At 35.6% G+C, this 20,000-nt stretch overlaps 1 protein-coding gene across 5 annotated transcripts in view; it reads left to right on the top strand.

Moving 5' to 3' along the window:
- Window positions 1-20,000, top strand: part of NPAS3 (neuronal PAS domain protein 3) — a 624,784-nt gene that overhangs the window by 498,315 nt on the left and 106,469 nt on the right. The window lies entirely within an intron of this gene.

The raw sequence follows: 20,000 nt of genomic DNA, 5'->3' as shown, positions 1-20,000 counted from the left end.
TATGCATTAGAGGACACTACTGCGAATATGAATATATCCATTTTTTATGTAAGGTTTAACAAAATAGATGTATATCTTACTAGTTAAGGTGAAAGCATGTGTAATGATTACTGAAACAGCGGTAAGTAGAGTTTCTTCTTGAAGAAGAAACATATCAGGTAGCACACTCTTTTATTAACCAGAATAAATGGCTGCATTTAGTAGAATGTGCAAAACCCTGTTTAAATATTCAGGGTTTGAGACTGCTTGTTACTACAACTGCTGTAGATTTTACCCACCCATCCAGAAGCCAAACTCTGCCTAATAAACAATGGATAAGGGAAAAGAGGTTGGTGTCTAGAATCGAGAGTGAAATCTACAGCCGCAATGCAATAGAGTACAGCTCAGCTTTGAATCTTTAAAAAGGCTTTTTATGCTTCCTAGACACTGCAGCATTACACTCTGGTGTATCAAGAAGTCTGCTGGTAATGTTTCAAAATCCCATTTCATAAACAAACTGAAAGTAGAAGGCTCCAGACACTTCGCAGAAATATTCTGCCTTGCATGCAAAAAATCTAACAAATGTTGATTAGTTGCAAGAATCTGACAGCATAAGCTGTCTTTAAGGCTTTGCTATGGAACAAAATTCCATTAAAATTATCATCCTCATTGTACTGTGGTCTGTGGATGTAATTCAAGATCTAAGAAAATCAAAAAATTACATCTCTTAACATCAGTAAGTAGTGGATCAAGCCCTTCAAAATCTAAACAAAACAGAGCTGATGCCAAAGGGAAGTCAATATCTTGAAGCATTAAAAGATAATGAGTTAGGGAAAAAAGAAAAAAAAAAAAAGGCTCACCTTAAGCATCAGAAGTGTAAACTTTTTTTTTTTTTCAGTTCAGTTTTCCTTTGCAACATGGGCTAGCAACTTCCTCCGTCTTTAGAGGAAAGTTGAAATTCTGTACTATTCATGTAATTCCAGAGTCTAGGACCATAAGGAAAAGACAGTTACTGCAAGTCTCACGGTTAAGTTATGCAAGTTGGAAACCCTGCAAAAGGTTAGTAGTTCACATAGCTATGAATAATATGATAAAAAATAATAGCCATCCAGAAATTAAAGGTACAAACGATCAGTTGAGATAAACTTTTCTCTGAATTTCCAGGTTTTAAGAGAATCATTAAATAGGACTTTATGCACAGTTTCAATTTTGTGCTCTCTGTACCCAAATATATTTTCCTTTTGTTTCATACCTTATTTTATTAGTTATTTGGCCAAACTATTTGTTCTAGAGTTAATATTCCCAAAGAACTTAGGCCTGATTTATCTTACCTCTTTGAAGTTATACGTGTGTACTTTTCCATCCACAAAATGAACTGCAAAACCAAAAATTATCTGCTGTGTATGTTTAGTTACACAAGGCTTTAAACTCATCTCAGTAATTCAATTGCAGATTCTCAAAGGTACATAGGTGCCTAACTTACACTAGTCTTTTAAATGTTTTTTATTGTTTTTATCAAGTTCCTGTCTATTTAAAGATAGATTTTGGGATTTGCAATGCACAGAGCAGTAAATATTGGAATGCTTTTATCACAGTATCTCTCAGCTACAGCTGCATAATATGAAAACTGTAGATAGACACCGCAAGGTTTCTTTCTACTCCTCTGTACATTAACATCATCAACTCCCATTTCTTGTGCTGTTCCAGTCTGAAAGTCTTCATAAGAATCCTATTCAATATGTACAGGAAATAAATGATTATTCTTCCTTTTTGTTTCCCTTCCTCTTGTGGTTACTTAGCCAGAAAAGGAGATTCAGTGGTGAAGGGCTGGGGAGCTTGAATTTCATGTTCTGCTCCAACTTTCTTTTGTGATCTAGGAAAAGTCACAGATAAGCCTCTGATTATTTCACACGTACAATAAAACCTCTTAATGTCTGTCTCCATTTTTGCCAAATAAAACAGGTAACAGCATAACAAGAAACATGTTCAGTTGGACTACTTTAGCAAAAGGCCTCAACCTTTCAATTTGGGTGACAGAGCATCTCTTTAAACTTCACAAGGAGGTCAGCCAGAACAGCAGGTCAGGGCTGCTGCTAGCTGGATGTGTGTGTTCATCAGGGTCTGCTGGGTACAGGGAGAGTTCATCTAGAAAGGAGCAAAGTTCTTGGAGAATTGCGATGTGGACTGAACTTAGCAGGTAACCACAGAGAATGGTTGGCATTAAATTGTAAGTTTCACTATAATCTCTAAATATTCCCTCTAAAAATTATGTCATGCCCTCTACCTTACTTTTCCTGTTTAGTGGCTTACGACTTAATACCTGTTCTCAGTAAAAAAATACTAATTTTCCCTTAAGGATGATCTGTGCTTTACAGACTGAAACAGTGCCTAAGAGAATTCTCTGGCTTTAATTAAGTAGAATATATATTTAAACTGTGTTTTGAACATTTTTATAATCCTGATGTGTATCACATTTTTGTGTTGTTTCTCTACTTGTGCATGCTATGTAGCTCCACGGCTGTGTAGAAGACCATATGTTCTCTGGCTGGAATACGATAGATTGAGTAGTTTTCTCCCGGTGTTTTGGGGAGGATTACAATAGTCCTCTTCCTTTGTGTATTTAAAGTTCTGTGCAGCAATGACAAATAATTTGCAATGTATTCACAGGCTTACCGAATGTGAATGTGTAACGACATTCTCAGATTTCAAATAGCAAATTGATACCCTAAGATATATTTGATATTAACTGATTTTCTGGGTTATTGTTATTATTTCAAAGCCTTTAAATAAAGTAATTATATTTACAAAAAGAGGTAATTTGATGAAAGTCAAATTGAGAAATCTAGCAGTCCTATTGCAGTGCTTTGATGCTTAGTCTCATACATACATTTCTCAGCATATAAAGCTGTCTAAGCTACAATGTTCAGTAGTTGTAAACTTTCCTTTCATCTGTTAAGATTAATTTAGAGAAAATTACTAATTTATTTATTCTGAAGTAGAGAAAAATTGTAAAGTATTTCTTTCCTAAGAGAATCGTGCACTATAAGCAAAATACTTGTTTCTAAACAGCAAAATTTATTCCCATCTCTAATAAAACAAGGAAATAGCACCTCTTCACCTTTCAGATTGTCTCCTTCATATTATTCATGCTAGTCTTTTCTCACTAATTTTATGATTATAATGAGGCAATGGCATGCTAGTTAGCACAGAATGACCTTCTAATTGAAAAGCTGTAAATTCAGTCTCAGTGGCCAGCACTGGCAGAAATTTAAATAAAAAAGGCTGCAAAGTCCATACAGTGGGCTGGCCTCTTGACCAGGGTGCTACTGAAGTCCTACTCACTTGTCATCTGATGATGCTTTGCAACTCCTTGGTGTTGACGGTCTCTCTTATTACAAGTTAGGTTAGCATGAGAAGAACAAAGAGCAAGGAGTCTTTTATTGGTTAACCAGAGGATTTTGCATTTGAATACCTTCAATATCTGATCTAATACTACACTTTGTAAAGCAGCATCTCAGTCACATAATGCTTACTGTTTAATTTCCAAATGATGATAAAAAGCTGGCTAGACTGATGCATCAGTAATTCCTGCCTCTTTATACAGTTTTTCTTGATCATAGTTTTAATGTTTGTGCATTTATTATTTGAAAGCACTAATAACATTGGTTTAATGAGATTTTCTTTCTGACAAGCACTTAAGATTGGTGCCCAGATACTTCAGTGATAAGGTCTTTTTAAGTGTTTGGGAAGATGGATGGATAGTTGTGAGCAACCCTGAGAAATTGTGCAGCCTTCAGTGTGTCTTACAGATAGACAGTTTGTGAAATGATCGCAGCACATTCCTCTACCCTCACGTAAATAAATATCTCTCACGGTCTTGATGTTGGTGCTTGGCACTGGCTAACTAAAGTTCATAACATCGGCTACCACTATATTAGTGCTAACTAGTAAGAGCTGATAGTTTTGTATAATACAGAGCAGCTTTATGCTGTCAGTGTCATGCATCTTTATCAAGAATAGATCATACAGACAATGGAAATTTTCCATACCCTTTAAAGTTTTGCATTCTGTATATTTGGTTGTTAGACAAATAGAGCAAGCTTTGCTGACTTCATTTTCATTCTTGGCAGCATGTTTTTATCATAAGGCAGATAGTCATTAATTTACAGAATCAACGCTGGGAACAGCTTTTGTGATCTCATATTAAATTTTCCCCTGAATCCGCCCCTTGGCAAAAATTACTCACATCGTTAAAAAATATTTAATTAGGCTGTAGTTTATACCCAGCTCACTGGGGAAATGTTGGAATTAATATGATTTGCATGAATTCTGTTTCTCTTTTTCTGTTAGAGATTAGTTTTGAATTCAGTTCAGAGGGTCGCTGACACTGCCAAGGACTCACAATCGTGAAGGTCAAACAGGTAGCAAATACTTCCCCTGGGTAGCTTCCCTGAAAAGACAGCTCAAAATTGCTTTTAATTATGGGTTACCTAAAAGGCCACTTGCTGTTTTTATTTTTCCACAGATCTCCGAAACATTATGTGGCTAGAAGTTCTAGGTAGACCACATCAGTTCAAATCTGAAACAACTTAAGTCATGTTTTTACTCCTTTTCCTTTTCTTAAAAATGAGGAGCATACAAACCCATGCAGAGATTCATGCATGCACGCAAACAGGTATACATATATACACATATGTTTATGTGTAAACTAGGCTATTTTTGGTGGTCGTTCCTCTATTGCAGTGGGAGGCACCCAAAAATCTCTTTCTGTTTCCTGAGGACTGAAGAAAAAAAAAAAAAAAGAGTATTTTGGAAGGAAAAATATTTTCCTTCATAGCATTGTAACTACTGGTTTAATTATTCTTCACAAGATAAGATACAATGTTTAGTTATGCATTCTCTTGTTTATGATTTCAAGGGTTAGAAAAACCCTGGGGATCCACAATCCTGTGCTTTTTAAAAAGAGCATTTAATGGAAACTTTAATTAATAATCTAATCAATCAATTAATCTCTGTTACATAAGTGTTGAAATGTAATTCTCCTTCACAGCTCTATCAATACAGCGAGAAATGAAATGGCCGCCCACTTATCAGGATAATGGAGAACCATTACAGACACAAAGAAAAAGTGAAATTGTGGTAGTTTTGTGAAGCTGTCACAGACAACATAATGCTTACAAAGTTCTCTTGAATTTTGGGTAGACCACAATATGTCTGTGTGGCGAGCTACTAGGCAGTTCATTTTCCTTCAGTTGATTATAAAAAAAGTAAGAACAGCCCCAAAAATAGTTTGGAGATGACCCATTTTTTTGTGGACTCTCCGACAATTATGGCATATCAGTAGTCAAAAAATTTTAAATAGTGAGCCTCACATAGTGTTGACTTTTGCCTTGAGTTCAGAAAATGTAAACCATCTGCTTTATGAAATATGTGCAGACCACACCATGCTGTTGACTAACCAACTGTTGATAAATAAATATTTATATATCAAGTGATTTATATAAGTCCTCTATCAGTACTGCAAAGGTGAGAGCTAGTGTGACCCTTATTTCTGGGACTGCGATTCAATCCAACCTCTTTGGAGCTTGGAACCCTGCCAAAGGTGTGTGCAGTACTGATGGCAATTTAATTGATAGCAATGCAGATGAAGATAATTTTGTACACGAACTCAACTTCAAAGCGGTCTCTCTGTATGTGTGTCTTCCAAACATTCCAAAAATCCATTAGGAGAGCCTTATGTGTTGGAAAAAGAATTACATCATAGATAGGACTATACTTGTATTGTACAGAGTTTGTTACTTTTCTTTTGAAAGTGAGTTTTTCTAAAGTCAGTGTAAAAAATATTTACATGGGAGTTTTTAAATTTAGTGAAGAGCATTTTGCAGAGAATTTTAAAATATAAACTACCTTTGAAAAGGGAAATTGAAGACTTGTGTATCCTTAGCAATATATTTAATATTTTTGGCTACATACCATCTACTACAGTCAATGCAATCTGTACATCCTATAAAGTCTGAAATGTAAGAATTGTATCATACATTAAGTAGAGACTGTACACATAGAAAAGTATGGTTTATGGGCAATTTTTGAATCGCAAAAGGCTAATTAGATATTTACATCAAGATCTCGTTTAGCTTCCTTTTAGTTCTTTCCTACAGTAATAGAAAAAGCACAGAACAAAATGTCATACTGAACTCATTGAATCTAATCTCCTACCTCTTAAATTCAGTGATTTACCATTTCTTTAAAGCACTATATTTTTTCTTTTCTCTCTGTCATATTCATTTTGCATCCTTTCCCAAGACACAAGTCCTGAAGACTTAATATTACTCTCTTTTTGGCAGGGAAAATTCACAGCTTTATTTGCAGCACAAATTTTATACAGTAGTATTAATTGTACACACTACGTACAAAAATAATACTGTTTACCTTGCCAGCAGTCTGACTTTCAGTCAATTAATATAATATTCTTTTCCAGCTGAAGAGTTTTGAATTCTCCTGCCTGTCGGTAGAAAAACTGACCATTCCAGCCCACAAAAGTATATCGCTCCAAAGAAGACAAGCTGGAATTTCTCACCATGATTCATAGCTACTGAAAAATTCAGTTATATTCATTTGCCTGCATCTTATGCTATCCTTTTGCTCTTTTATCTTTTTCTCCCTACTATTCCTAACTTGGCATTGTTGTCCTTTGCATTGTCTAAGTACCATTAATCCATAAATACACCATTCTGACTACATCTAATTTACAATAAGATAATATTATACACACAATATGATTTGCAACAATTTACAATAAAATGCTAACATTATGCTGAATGAAATCCTAGGAAGTGCCAGTCAAGCACAGAATTTACCATGTTAGTGAATGATAACACTGTCTGGATTCCAACAGCTAAGCAACACCATACAGTTTTCAGGGAAGATATTAAAAGCATGGCTACAGAACTCGTGAGGCTTAAGACATTGTCATACCCAAATGATGACACAGACTATTTGTAATGCCATTCTGTTCTTCTTTCTGCCATTTGGATCACAGGTGGCTCTGTTGATACTGACCATGGAGAAAACACTGTTAATGTGTTTAATTAGAGCAGTAGTTACAACTCAGGAAAGAGATCTGGAAGTCACGATGGGTGATTCTCCAAAGTCATCAACTGAAAGTGCAGTAGCAGCCAAAATCTCGAGCATCATGAGAAAGGCTATTGAGGCCAACACAGAAGGCATCATTCTGCCATTTCATAAAACCTTGGTGTCTAGAGTACTATGAGCAGTTCTGTTCCTTGCATCCCAGTGGGGATATTGTAGCATTACACTGGTTTAAAAAAAATAATGAAAAAAAAAATCAGATTAGAAAGGAGAAAATGAATGGTATGTTATGATTATAGTTTACAAAGTCAAAAGGTTGATGGATTGAGACAGTTGAGACAGGCCTGTTATTCACAAAATCCTACAATACTGTAAGTAGGAAGCACTCACTGAGTCTGTGAAGTGACCAGTTTAAAGTAGGTAAAAGTAAATGTTTTTTATCAGACGGATAGTAAGTAGTAAAATGTTTTTTATCAGATCTTTTAGAATTTATCATCATGAGAGGTTGTGGGTGCAGGTAATGTCCACTTGTGCAAAAATGGATTAGACAGATTCATAGACAAGAGGCCTATAAACAAAGGCTAAAGGGAATAGACAGGGATGTACTCTGCCATGCAACAGCTATGAGTATCACGGAAGCAGTGGCAGAACATCACCACTCTCGCACACTTCACATGATAGCAGCTCCTGCTACCACAGCTAGAGAGAGAACCCTGGGCTAGGTGAGCTGCTCATCTGACTCAGTAGTGCATTTCTCATGTTCTTATGCACTTACCATCATTTAATTAATCCTCAGAATACACACATGGGTTAAGAAAATAGCATTATAGCCCTTAACATGAAGGGAATATGAGGCTTTGTAGAGTTATCTGAACTGTGACAAGTGAACACAGCAATTCGTAGTCAAAAAATTATGAACCTGGACTTCCAGTTCACCTAATTATTAGACTGAAATGCTGGTATTTAGGTAGGGTGATGGTTGGACCGGATGATCTTGAAGGTCTCTTCCAACCTTAATGGTTATATGATTCTATGATTCATATATAAAAATATGAATAAATGTAATGAATGAGACAAAGGGAAGAGCTTAAAAAATATATTCTCACTTGTTACAAATGCTTTGGGTAGAGAACATGTATGCATTTTACTCTACAGTGATGTCCCAACTATGATGTTCATGGATGTTTTAATTGTACAGTAACTTTTAGTTAGAGATAATTAGAGGACAGTTTTAAAAACTTAGGTTAGTTGTCTTGTACCTCATGAGGTGAAGATTGCTCTCAGCCTGAAGATAGTTTAGTTTTCTTTTACTCACATTTTACTATTTTTTAGTTAGTAGGTATTGCAAATGTTGATGGAGAAAGGACTGCACTTCATGTGTTGGCCTTACTATTTTGTTGCCATTCACTGTTGCTCCACTTCTTAGATACCTCAGGGAAAACACGAGGAACTCTACCATTCTAAGTAGTGGGTTTCATTTCTAAATTAATTAATTAAATGGAGACAAACAAAAAACGTACAAGTAAATGCTGACAGTCACTTAAAGCCATTAAAAAGGATGGAGTGACTAGCTGTAAATTCAGCTAGGACATACACTTGACACTTGTAACAGACATGGGCACTCAGGAAGCAGCCAAGTAAGGTTAAACTGATAAAATAAATACAACACTTAATAATGTTTCCTTAGTTAGTTCAGATTATATTTACTAACTATTTGACAGATACAGTCAGATTGTATTTGATTTTTTTACCTCAAAAAGAGAGTGTTAGAAGGGTCCTAAATTAACATATATAGGTTTATTCAATTGTTAGCTGTGGGAAGAATTCCACAGCATGAAAAACTGGAATTACTTTTGTGAGGTAGGAAGGATATTAATTTTCACTAAATATCTACTGAGTTACACATCCAAGGTATAGCTAGTGAATCAGTTAATGAAGACACATATATCTTTTGCTATTCTTGTTTTATTGAATTTATTGTCTGTGTTACATTTATCATTCTCTTCCAGAATCTCCACTTTCTTCCTTTGTTTTTGCAGTTCTGTTTCTCAGGGGTCATATCCTTGATTGCTCGCTCTGTATCTTCTTTATTTGCTCTTATTTTCCCTCTGTTCTGCTGATGCTTCTCTGAGTTCTGCTCTAGTTCCATCATTTCCCTCTCATCTCTTCTGAAGATTTCCGTAGGCATAATTCTGAGTCTCAGGTTCTCTGAGTATTTCAGTTCTTACTGAGTCTTGTGCTTGTATTTCGATCACTTCTTTCTGGAGTTCTTGCCCATATGTCACTCGAAACAGAAAAGAAATTCTGCATGTCTCATTTGTTATTTCTAACTTGCTCTTCTCTTTTAGACCACTTCTCTCCTGCTTTGGAATACCAATGTTGCCCATATTCTTCCATGCCAGAAATTTTCTTCTTCCAGAATACTGGGAATTCCTTTCTTCTTACCTGGATTCAGTTATATCTTCAACACCAAGGGTCCTTCATTTTACTGTATCATTTATAATATGCACAGTGGTGCATAAATTATTAAGAAAGAAAGCTAAAAATTTTAAAGGAAAGTTTTAAAGAAAAAACTAGGCATGAAAAGACCATGGGAGTATACTTTGTCTTTCAGCATTTTTATCTCACAAATTCTCTATGCCTTTTATTTTTCTTGTAAAAGAAGGCAAGACTTACATAGATGAGCTAAATAGTTGTGTGCTGGTTTGGGGAATATAGCTTTATCAAATCCACAAACAGTGTTTGAGACAGTTTAGATGGGAAGGTTTAAAAGTCTGTGACAAGGTAGTAACCTTCCATTTGCTTATTTTTAAACAAAAGAAATAGATTGGGTTTTCCATGAATGTGAATGTTTAATAAACATCAAAATGCTGAATGAAGTTAGAATATAAATTCTTTTTAAAATTGATATGTTTATTCCAGTAAAATTTGACACAATCTCTCTCATTTGAAGGGCAGTGCAAGCAATATGTTCTTGAACAAATTTCATGTAGCGTGCAAGTGTATTGTGGGTTAATCCTAAAGAAAGTGTATCTTCAAAGGTCTTCAAAATGTTTCAAGCATTTGTTCTTTTTTTTCTCTTAACATGCCTGAAATGGAAATTCATCTGTGAACGGTGTTTTTTATTCGTGTTTTCACAGAAGTACATTTGCATGCCGTAGAAAAGAATCAATATTATGAGTGAGAACTCTCCCAAAAAGTCTTTAATTATATGTCTGTGTATCAATATGTAATATTTTATGTTTCCTCAGATTTTTTCTTCTTTTAGCTGACACATGCAGACTTTGAAAGGAATAAAATCAGCAATGTAACGATGAAATGCACGCAACCTTGTTAAATGTGATGGCAAAATAAAAAGCTTCAGTCAGTATGATCAGTTAAAAAAAAAAAAAAAAGATAGCCAGCAAACTGTCTATCATGTGATGAAATTTGACAGTAGGGATTATGGCTTTGATGGACCAGAACAGCTAATAGAAGAAGCTGACATTTTTGAAACCCTGCTAATTAAGGGTTCCTTCCTTAATATTAAAATAAAGTCTTTGTCTGGGTTTTATGGTTGGAGAATCAGGTGTTTTCATTAATATATGCCAGTCAGTCTTAATAAGCTTGGAGGGCAGAGGAAGTTATTATTGAGTGACCTTCTACAAAATAAGCATGTTGCTAAGGGCTCTAACCCTGCCCTGTTCAGACTGATGAATCTCATTTCCAATGCAAAAGCTTCACAAGAAATCCAAGTATTCTCTGTGCAATCACAGAAAATAATCCTTGTGTCTCTTGTAATGTCCAGAATTGCCACTTACTATACTACTACTGTACAATGAATATTACAATACATATTATTTTTCTAGCACAATTGTCTACATTTCTGAATTGCCAAGAATAGAAAAACTTATTGTCAAGACACTTGTATTGAAAAGTCAGCTCATTTTAATACTTCTCAAATAGTCATCTACCCTGTTCATGAATTATAATGCACAGAATACATCTGACAATACTAGCTTTGAAAAAGAGATATGTCTGTATTATTACATATTCATTTTCAAATAGATTTCGAACAGATTTTAAACCATTCATTGAAATTCATTGAAATGATAAATTCACAGTTGGATTTTGATTGACTCTTAATCTAATTTTACATTTGATAAGTTTTCATCTTTTTCTAGTAGTAATTTTGATTTTCTGTAGTTTTTTCAAGCTAAGTGAAAGGGTGTGGTAAACTACTAAGACTCATCATATATTTGCTGACAGAAATTAGAAAATGAGCTAGTGAACCAGATGAAATAAGTGCAGCATTGTCACTACTAGTGATGTGTCTCACATCAACTCTGTGTGCACTGGGCAATTTCCAACATCCCAAGACTTTCTGCAGATACTTACTAATGTCTTGCTGCTTTGTGCTTTCCTTTCTTTTTTCTCACTAGGTCAAGTCGGTACTCTAAATAGTAAGGTACTGCAGTCATAATAAATACAGTGGATATCGGATGAAAATGAAAAAAGCAACACATCCAGTTTGCTGACACTATATGCTAATAAAATAACATGGCTGCCAAGCAGAAATGTCAGAGTTGGGACAATATACACCTTCCCAGGTCATTGAGTGAGTCTCAAAAAGTTGAGTATTTAGTAAGAAGCAAGCAACTGCGTCACATTTGCAGATCTCCTTCCTTTAATTGATGGCACAGCAGATGGATCTACTTTTTTCTTATCCAAACCAAACCAATATATAATAATTTGTAGAGTATTTGATAAAACTTATTCCAAACAGGTTTGTTTGTTTGTTTGTTTGTTTACATTGATGATCAGGATAAATTGGCTTCAGAACTGCAACAGAATTAGATATGCATACTGTTGTACCGTATATTTACAAATATAAATACACTGTAAACCAGTGAGACAGTTCAACCCAGTGCCAATGTTAGAAAAGACAAAACTGAGGCCCATGTTTTTCATTTCTGTTTGGGCAGTTTGTTCCCAGGGCATTCTGACAGAGAATTACGTGGCAAATAAGTACGATACAATACAATAAAAAAGAGCCCTGGGAAACATTTCCTATCTGAAGAAGACCCACTATGCAAGGCAATATTTGAGCTATTTCTGAATGCCTAATAGACGCCACATTTGAATACAGTTGCAGTATTTAGTCCAGTTGCTCTACAAAGTGCTTTGAATATGAAAGGCTCATATATTGTTTTCCATTTAAGTCAAAGCCAACCATGCACCTTGGACTCTGTATCTCTGCTTGATTTATTTATTTGCAGTTTGAGATTTTTGCCTACTTTATCTCTTGCACATTCCCACATTCCACCCCCAACCCAAAAAAAAAAAAAGTAACTTGATTTAGCTCCATAATTAACCTTGATTCTATTCAATTTGGGCTACTCCTTAGGAAAGGCAAAACTAATATGTGCAACATTTTTCTTAGAATGTGTAAAACTGGTCAAATTAAAATCCCTGTGGGTCTTTCTTGCTTCTTTGTGTTTAAGGGAAATGTATGGGTGTGGCTGTGGATGGTGAGGGTTGAGGAATTAGTTTATGTATTATCAGTGATTTCCATTCTGTTTCTAGTGGGCAGATATAAATGATAGAGGAAAAACAGCACATATAGCACTCATTAGCATCTCATTGGCAGCTGCAAACCACAGGAGCAAAATACTGTATCTACCCTTGGAATGCTTCTTTCAGGTATAGTGTTGGGGCAGATAATATACTGCTGGTCTCTAGCTGTTCTTGCTCTTTGGAGAAACACTGAGGACTTAACATCTAAAAAAGAAGAAAAAGGCAAGCATAATATTTTTAGTATTTATAGAAATGCAAAGCAAAACACTTGAAGCACCTGAAAGTGGTCAAAAAGAAAGGAGTAGGAGTCACAGCTCTGGCATGTCAATAAGTTTTGGAGGATTTTTTTTCTCAATGCTTACAGTGAGTTTAGAACTCCAAAGCTTACTGCTAAAAACCGTGATTGAAAGCCTGCTGATTTCTGATGATAAAACTCTTGTAGACATCAATGTGAGTAAAAACTAACCCTCAGAGAGAACGTTCTCATTCGTGTTGGCAATGTGTTGCTAAATGGTACGATGAGGTCCTTGTTATACCCTCAGCAGTATTTTATGCAGTGTCTGCTATGCTTGTTTACCAAAAAAGTAAGAGTACAGCAGAAATATTATCTTTATGCAGAAATCGATATTCATAAATAAAACAACCAAAGTCACTTTCCTCAAATACTGTAAATGCTGTATTTTTACTGTAAATGTAATTAAAGCAAGGTCATTCATTTTGCTGCTGGAAAACAAATGGAGAACTAGGCTAGATTTACTCCCTCCATAAGAATAAAGGATTTTTTGAAGGAGGAAGGAAATTTATTCTACAGCAGAAGCCAAACAGGTACTTTCCATTTCCAAACATTGTGACTGTAGCTCAGGACAAGTGTTCTGATGAGAAAAGGATGCTCCAGAATGTTTGGAAAGGACTTCCTGATTGCTGACAATACGGTAATGTTGGAGTGAACATGGTATCCAGTTTGAAAACTCAAGTAATATCAGTATGCCTTGACAAAGAGCCAAAACCAGGATCAGTAAATCTTAATGTGGAGTCTCATGATTTAATGTTAATGCTGTGATTAGAAGGAGAGGCATATGAAATGTGAATCTTGTGTTAAATTTGTCAGGATACAGTGTGCCCACAAGACATGCCAAGGTACTGGATCTTCTCTCCGCATTCCATCAGATATATATATATATATATGAGTACTCACAGAAGGGGATGTTTCAGAGCTATGACCAATATAAACCAACTGAAAGGATTAAAAATACACAACTGAAATGCTAGATGGCTGCACGAAAGTGGCAACAATGACAGCCAGAGCACTTAGCATTTCCCAATTTACCCATACTTATCAATCCTGTAATAATCCGAATATGGAAAGTATTAATCTAATACCTAAGTGTTCTGTGTGGCTAATCGTTTTTAAGAAGTCTGTGTTTATTCACAAACATCTAACTCTTTGCAACATGTATATTCCTGCCTTTCTCTGCAATTTAATGCTTTGCTTTTCTGTTTGCTCTTAATTTCCATTCTTCCTCATCTACCATGAAACTGAAGCTAAACATCTTGGCAGTTATATTTTGCTCTTGCCTTTCAGCTGTTATATTTGAATGTAGTAATATTTTTCACTTCCTGCATCCATCTATATTTCGTGGCTTTCAAACTTAGAGTGACCTCCAGTTCTGGGTAGCAAGAAAAAGGATGTTATTTTCTGGAGGGACACAAAAAGAGACAGAAGGAAAGAGAATTAGTGATGGGAAGAAAAGAAGACTTGAGAAAGAGAATGGGCTGGCTTGAAATGCAACGATAATCTTTTAAACAAGCGAACAAAAAAAAGATAGGAGTTCTAGGAATAATTTCCACAGTGGCTAAGGAAAAGTGAATGAGAAATCTTTCCCCTTTCCTTAAGGAACTGCAGAATCTTTACTTCTGTTACTCTGTTTTGGAAAGTGCAAATGTGTTTTAGAAGGTAGTTTGAGAAAGCTGTGAAAATTTAACTTTTAGCATAGTGCCAGTACCTCAATTTTCTTTTATGTACCTGATCAAATACATCCTGTTATACTTGTAAAGACAGAAGCTATCAGAGCATCTACCTTAATTTAGAGGCCTCCTCCTGCAAAACGATGGTCTCACTCAGGGTTTAGACTTCAGGATCCTTGGGACATTGGAAGGGCTCCCCTTCCAGTCTGGCACAGGGTCACAGAAGCTTGTACAAAGAACTTTAATTCCTTCATTCTCAGGTTATACATGGTTGCAAAGAACTGCCGTGGGCCATCTCTGTAGAAGATGTAGAGAAAATAAAAACAAAGGTATGAGAGAAAATGGGAGCAGAGCTGAGCAAAAGCAGGTGTCCAAAGATGTGTTTACTACCAGTGTTAGCTGTCTTGCTCCTGATGGACTAGGTGCCACTTTATGTCAGCTGTAGAAGGCAACAGGCCCCCACCCCATCCCAATAGGAAAATTCTCTAGTTGATAGCTGCCTAACATAAAGGGATTAAGGATTTTACATCCATGGCAAAATTTTCAAAAGAGTTGTCTCAGGCTGAGCATCCAGAATCAAAGGCTGCTTTTGAAAAGTTGACCCTGGCCTTTGGGGAGACACTGCAAAGACTTTCCTTATAATGTTTCCTGAAAGGTAAATTTGAATCTCATTCTGTATTCCCACATTGGACTAGATTGAAAGTGCCTCCACTGATGTCAACAGTTTAATGAAAATTGCTGTAATTTCATGGATTTTTTTTTTTTGGTAACCTATGCTAAATGAGTTACGTGCTGCTGTGTGTGTATATGTGTGTGTAAAGTAATTCAAATACTTTTATTCTTTCCTGTTCTTTACTTTATTCTTTCCTGTTCACTACTGGAAAAGTTTTCCTTTCTCCTTCTACTAGTATATACAAACCTTTATTTGGAAGGGCTTTCAATTTCTGTGTCTTTCCTTGAGACACACAAGCTAAAATTTAAAGTAAGATAGATGGGAAAGATTGCAGTGTTTCTGCCAGAACAGTTCTATATTCGGTATAATCTTGTGATATGTAAAAGTTATGAAGAGGGAGCTATAATGCCCATTAGTCCAATAGAAAACCTATTCTAATTGCGATACCACATTGCATTGTATTTCACTCTCCTATTGGTGTATTGCCTTATAAATTATAGTAAAGTGTGGTCATATTGTACTGCATACTTCCTCTCTAATCTTTCTTATTGGGTTATGTGGAGCTTAGTATCTAGAGAAGCATGAAATAACCTGAACATAGGTAATGTAAACGTGTATTCAACAATCCACAATTTGGTATATTAATTCCAATACAGAAAAATTCAATATGATGTTGGTATATTACTTCTTTTTCTGTTGCTGAGCTATTTGTCACCAAGTTTCACTTGAAAATGTATTTATTCACATGTTAATTACTCCTTAATCATTAAGGAATTTACAGTGCACTGTCCACTTCCACAACCTAAAGTACTGTTTATCTATTTAATCAAATAAGATTTACTGCAGCACTCCCTTTTGTTGTTGCTATAATATCACAGTTAGACAGTATTGCTCAGTACAGGGAGAATAGCAAAGATTACTGACATGCCTGTTAGAAAAGGCAAATTAATCCTTGATGATTCTGATTTAGAAAAGTCACCTGCACTTAAAAATAGTTACATTATTCACCAAATTCAAAGTTACCCAATATGAAATGCTAATATCTCTGATATTTTTGTAACTTCAAGTATTTTATGGTATAACAGAGACTTCTTTAAAATATGAAGTCCTTTGAGACTTTTAGAAACAACGTTAAAAAAAAAATTGTCTACCATGCTGTAAAAGAAAAGAAAAAAATTGCTGAGCCAGTCTATCTGGTAGAGAATGTGTGCTGTTTCCTGTTGCTCTAAGCAGACACAGAGGTCCACACTCTGCAGCCACTGCATTAGTAACAACCTGCAGCACCTCCTTTGAAGTCAGTATGGTCTAACAGCTGTAAAATATAAAATCCAGACTCATCATGTCCATGCTTTCCACCATGAATCACAGTCAATTCTCATGCTTATTTCATTTTCTCACTGTTGCTAACATCAAACCAAGTATCTCAGGTACTAGAGAGTGGTAACCACTGGTAAATGTAGGGTCTTTTTAGTACTGACCACTGACTGGACAGTAGCAATGCAGTCAACATGCATGACTCAGAACCATGCATGTCAGTAGTATAGCTGAGACCTTTTGACAGCTAGCACAATACTCATTCCTCTAGAGGATATTGCACACATCCTATACATATTCAGTTCACTTAGAAAAAAAGTCTTTTCTACCAATCAAGGTAGTGTATGAAAATAATTCCATCTCTCTGTGCTGCATGCATCATGATTATGGATGTGCTGAAGCACCAATAATCAATCTCAGTTACTGGAGAACATGTTGTCACTTGCTGCTCTTAGTCATGCAAAGTGTTGTACAAAGAAGCAGAAGTAATACAGCCTGATTTTCATGGAGGTATTATTGTACATGAAGTACTGAGAGGTTATATGTTATGATAGGAACACAAGCTGCTCAGTGCTGTTCATTTTGCTGTGTTTTTATAAATTATTATGAAAGTAAAAAAAAAAAAAAAAAGCAGCTATGTGGCTGCACTGTCAACTAGAGTACATTGGGCTTTTCTCCCATTTTCTTCCACCCATCCAAGAAGCTTCCAGAGGTGGCATTATCAGGCATATTTCCTCTTCCCAATGAACTGTTTTCTTTTTGCTCAGATTAATTTTAAAAGATCCAATCCATATTCTATAAAACTGACATCTCTTTCTCAATTGTAAGTGGCAGCTGGCAACAGAACAGTTCAGAGGCACAGAGATCGTCCGCATTAAGCAAAACAACCAAATGTTCATTTGCATCCCATTTACCGTGAGGAAACTGCAGCCCAAGTTTAATGTTAAGCTCATGCCTAGTGTTTTGTTGAGTTGTAAAACACTGAAAAGGCTGCTCTCTCAGCAGCAAATAGAAGGCTAAAATTCAACGAGTGCTACTGAACCAACTTCCAATGAGTACAAAATATATTTATTTGAAGGGAGAAAAAATATCCTCAGTCTGCACCTCATGTGCAATGTTTTGTTAAACCCAGAACTGTTTATCAGAGGAAGACTAAATTGGCTAATATTAAGACCAAACCTATGCAATTATATGGGGTCTTCTCAAAGTCTGATATTTCTTTTTAAAGCCTGCATTAGTTAGGCTACAGCCTGAAATGAAGCATGCTATTAAACTGCTGTTTCTGGGCATTAAGTGGCTATATACTCTCTATTTTTGTAACCAAACATTGCAGTGATTTTCTTAGGGATTCTTTTTTGTTTTTGTTTTTTTTGTTATTGCCATACTAGTCCATGGTATAGCTAGGTCATAGCATTGTTTTGAATGATCTTGAGTTCAGCTGAAGACTGGCAGTAAGAACAAATTAGATCATAACTATTCTGATAGCCTCGTATGCAGAAAAGGAAAATATAATTGCATTTTTGTTTCATCTTTCATGTTTACAACACTGGTGTCATTAATCTGTCCATACCCTGAAAACATGCAGGTTTATTTGCAACATCTTGTAACAATAATGAATGAACAAATGAATAACAATAAGATTATTCAAAAAAAAAAAAAAAAGCCTTTTTGTCTGTGTGTGTAAATTGCCTAAATAAAATGCATGCAAAATTCCAATTCAAGAAACCTGAATTCTGTTTCCATTGACTTGGTAACAGTGATTATGAACCTTGCCATTGCTCCTTATAAAGTACTTGCCATAGATAGTATGCTGTAATTTCCCTCATTTTGCTTCCCCATTAGCTCCTCAGGTCAGTGCATCTAGCCTGTGTCCAAAAGATGAGTAAAGATATTCAGGGTTTGTGTCTTGTCAGTGTCCTACACTAAAAACCCCATACAATTCCATATTTCTGCTATTAGAGCAGTTTATTCCTGTTCGCCTGCTTTCTTGTTTCACTGATGCCTAAGCTGCCCTTGAACCATGTTTTTTATCCAGGGAGGTGGGAGCAGATGGGTGTGGAGTGCAGAGGAGTGGAGCAAAGCTCCCCTTGCCATGGTGCCTTTCCCTTCTCAAATGCTCAGGGTTAATAATTTTATATATAGCATGACCTGAGGTAGGTTTTTTGTTGCCATCATGATGGGATATATAAATATTTCTATTTGAAATGGGTGCTTGGACTTCATAGTTTAATGTAGTTAATAATACAAATGTGGAATGAAAGATATGCTAAAGTATATCAAAAGAGGGGTTTTGATTGAAATACAGGAGTGAAAAGCTGGCAGTTTATCAAAGTCCTACAGTTTACCTTCATACAGAAGGAGAGTGGCTGTTTTCATTTTCACTAATCCCCAAATAACCATCGAGAAATATTAAAATACACATTTTATTAGTTTCATTTAATTTCTTAATTGCTCAAATTCAGTTTACCAATTTATTGCTGTGTGAAATGCTTAGAGGCGATGCGTACATTAAAGGGATTATTTACATGTAATCCCTCCCTCCCAAAGGATACAAACTGATCATTTATGAATCCTGATTTATACTCTGTAACAATACCAGATGAATGAAATAGTTACTGTAGGACGATGTGGCTCCTGGAAGTGTAATGCTGTGTGGAGTACAATTTAGTACTCATTTTCACTGATGATTTTAGTAAAGGTGTATGAACTTCACTTTTAGAATTTAGATGAAGCAAACTAAAACTGCTTGCTGCAATTGAACAATTTATTTTGTGGGAATGCATGCAGACAAGACATTAAATTTAACCTTGGGCAAAAGTGTATTTTAAAGTCTAACCCATGTTCTATTTGGGGTGTGGATTATTTTCAGCTAGGGTTATGATTTTACAGGAAAGAGATTTACAATTAGTTTTAACATAATTGGCAGGGATTTGCCGTTGAGATGCAGACTTGCAGCTTGCTTCCTGCCTGTGGATATCACTGTGGGTATCTGTTTGCCAACCAAAAGGTGTGAAACAAGATGTAATAAGAGAAAGGAGAAATCAAAAACATTAACCACATTGAACCAAAAGGAACAAAACTTTAAAAAGTCTCTAAGTATATTATAGAAGGATTTTTTTTTTTTAACCTGCAGTATGCTCACTGTGCACCTTTGCAGAGTGATAACATTTACCTCCGGTTTAAAAGAGCTATTAGCCTATCCTGTCAGTGTTATCCCTGCCTGACTCTTCTCTGCTGCCAGACATAACCTGTTGTATTAGAAATGTTCACATTCTGAGAGCATGACAACGTGGGCTAGTGGTAAATAACAGTAGAACTTAAGAGAATCTGTAAAAGCATTTGTCTGTAGCCTAAAAATCAAATACCTGAAACCTGAAGTATCCTATCTCCATTGCTTAAGAATTACTCTGCATTTCAGCTTGTT

The sequence above is a fragment of the Cygnus atratus genome, chromosome 5 (genome assembly GCF_013377495.2).
Source record: "Cygnus atratus isolate AKBS03 ecotype Queensland, Australia chromosome 5, CAtr_DNAZoo_HiC_assembly, whole genome shotgun sequence".
Lineage (NCBI taxonomy): Eukaryota > Metazoa > Chordata > Aves > Anseriformes > Anatidae > Cygnus > Cygnus atratus.
This window is presented reverse-complemented; position numbering and strand designations above follow the sequence as displayed.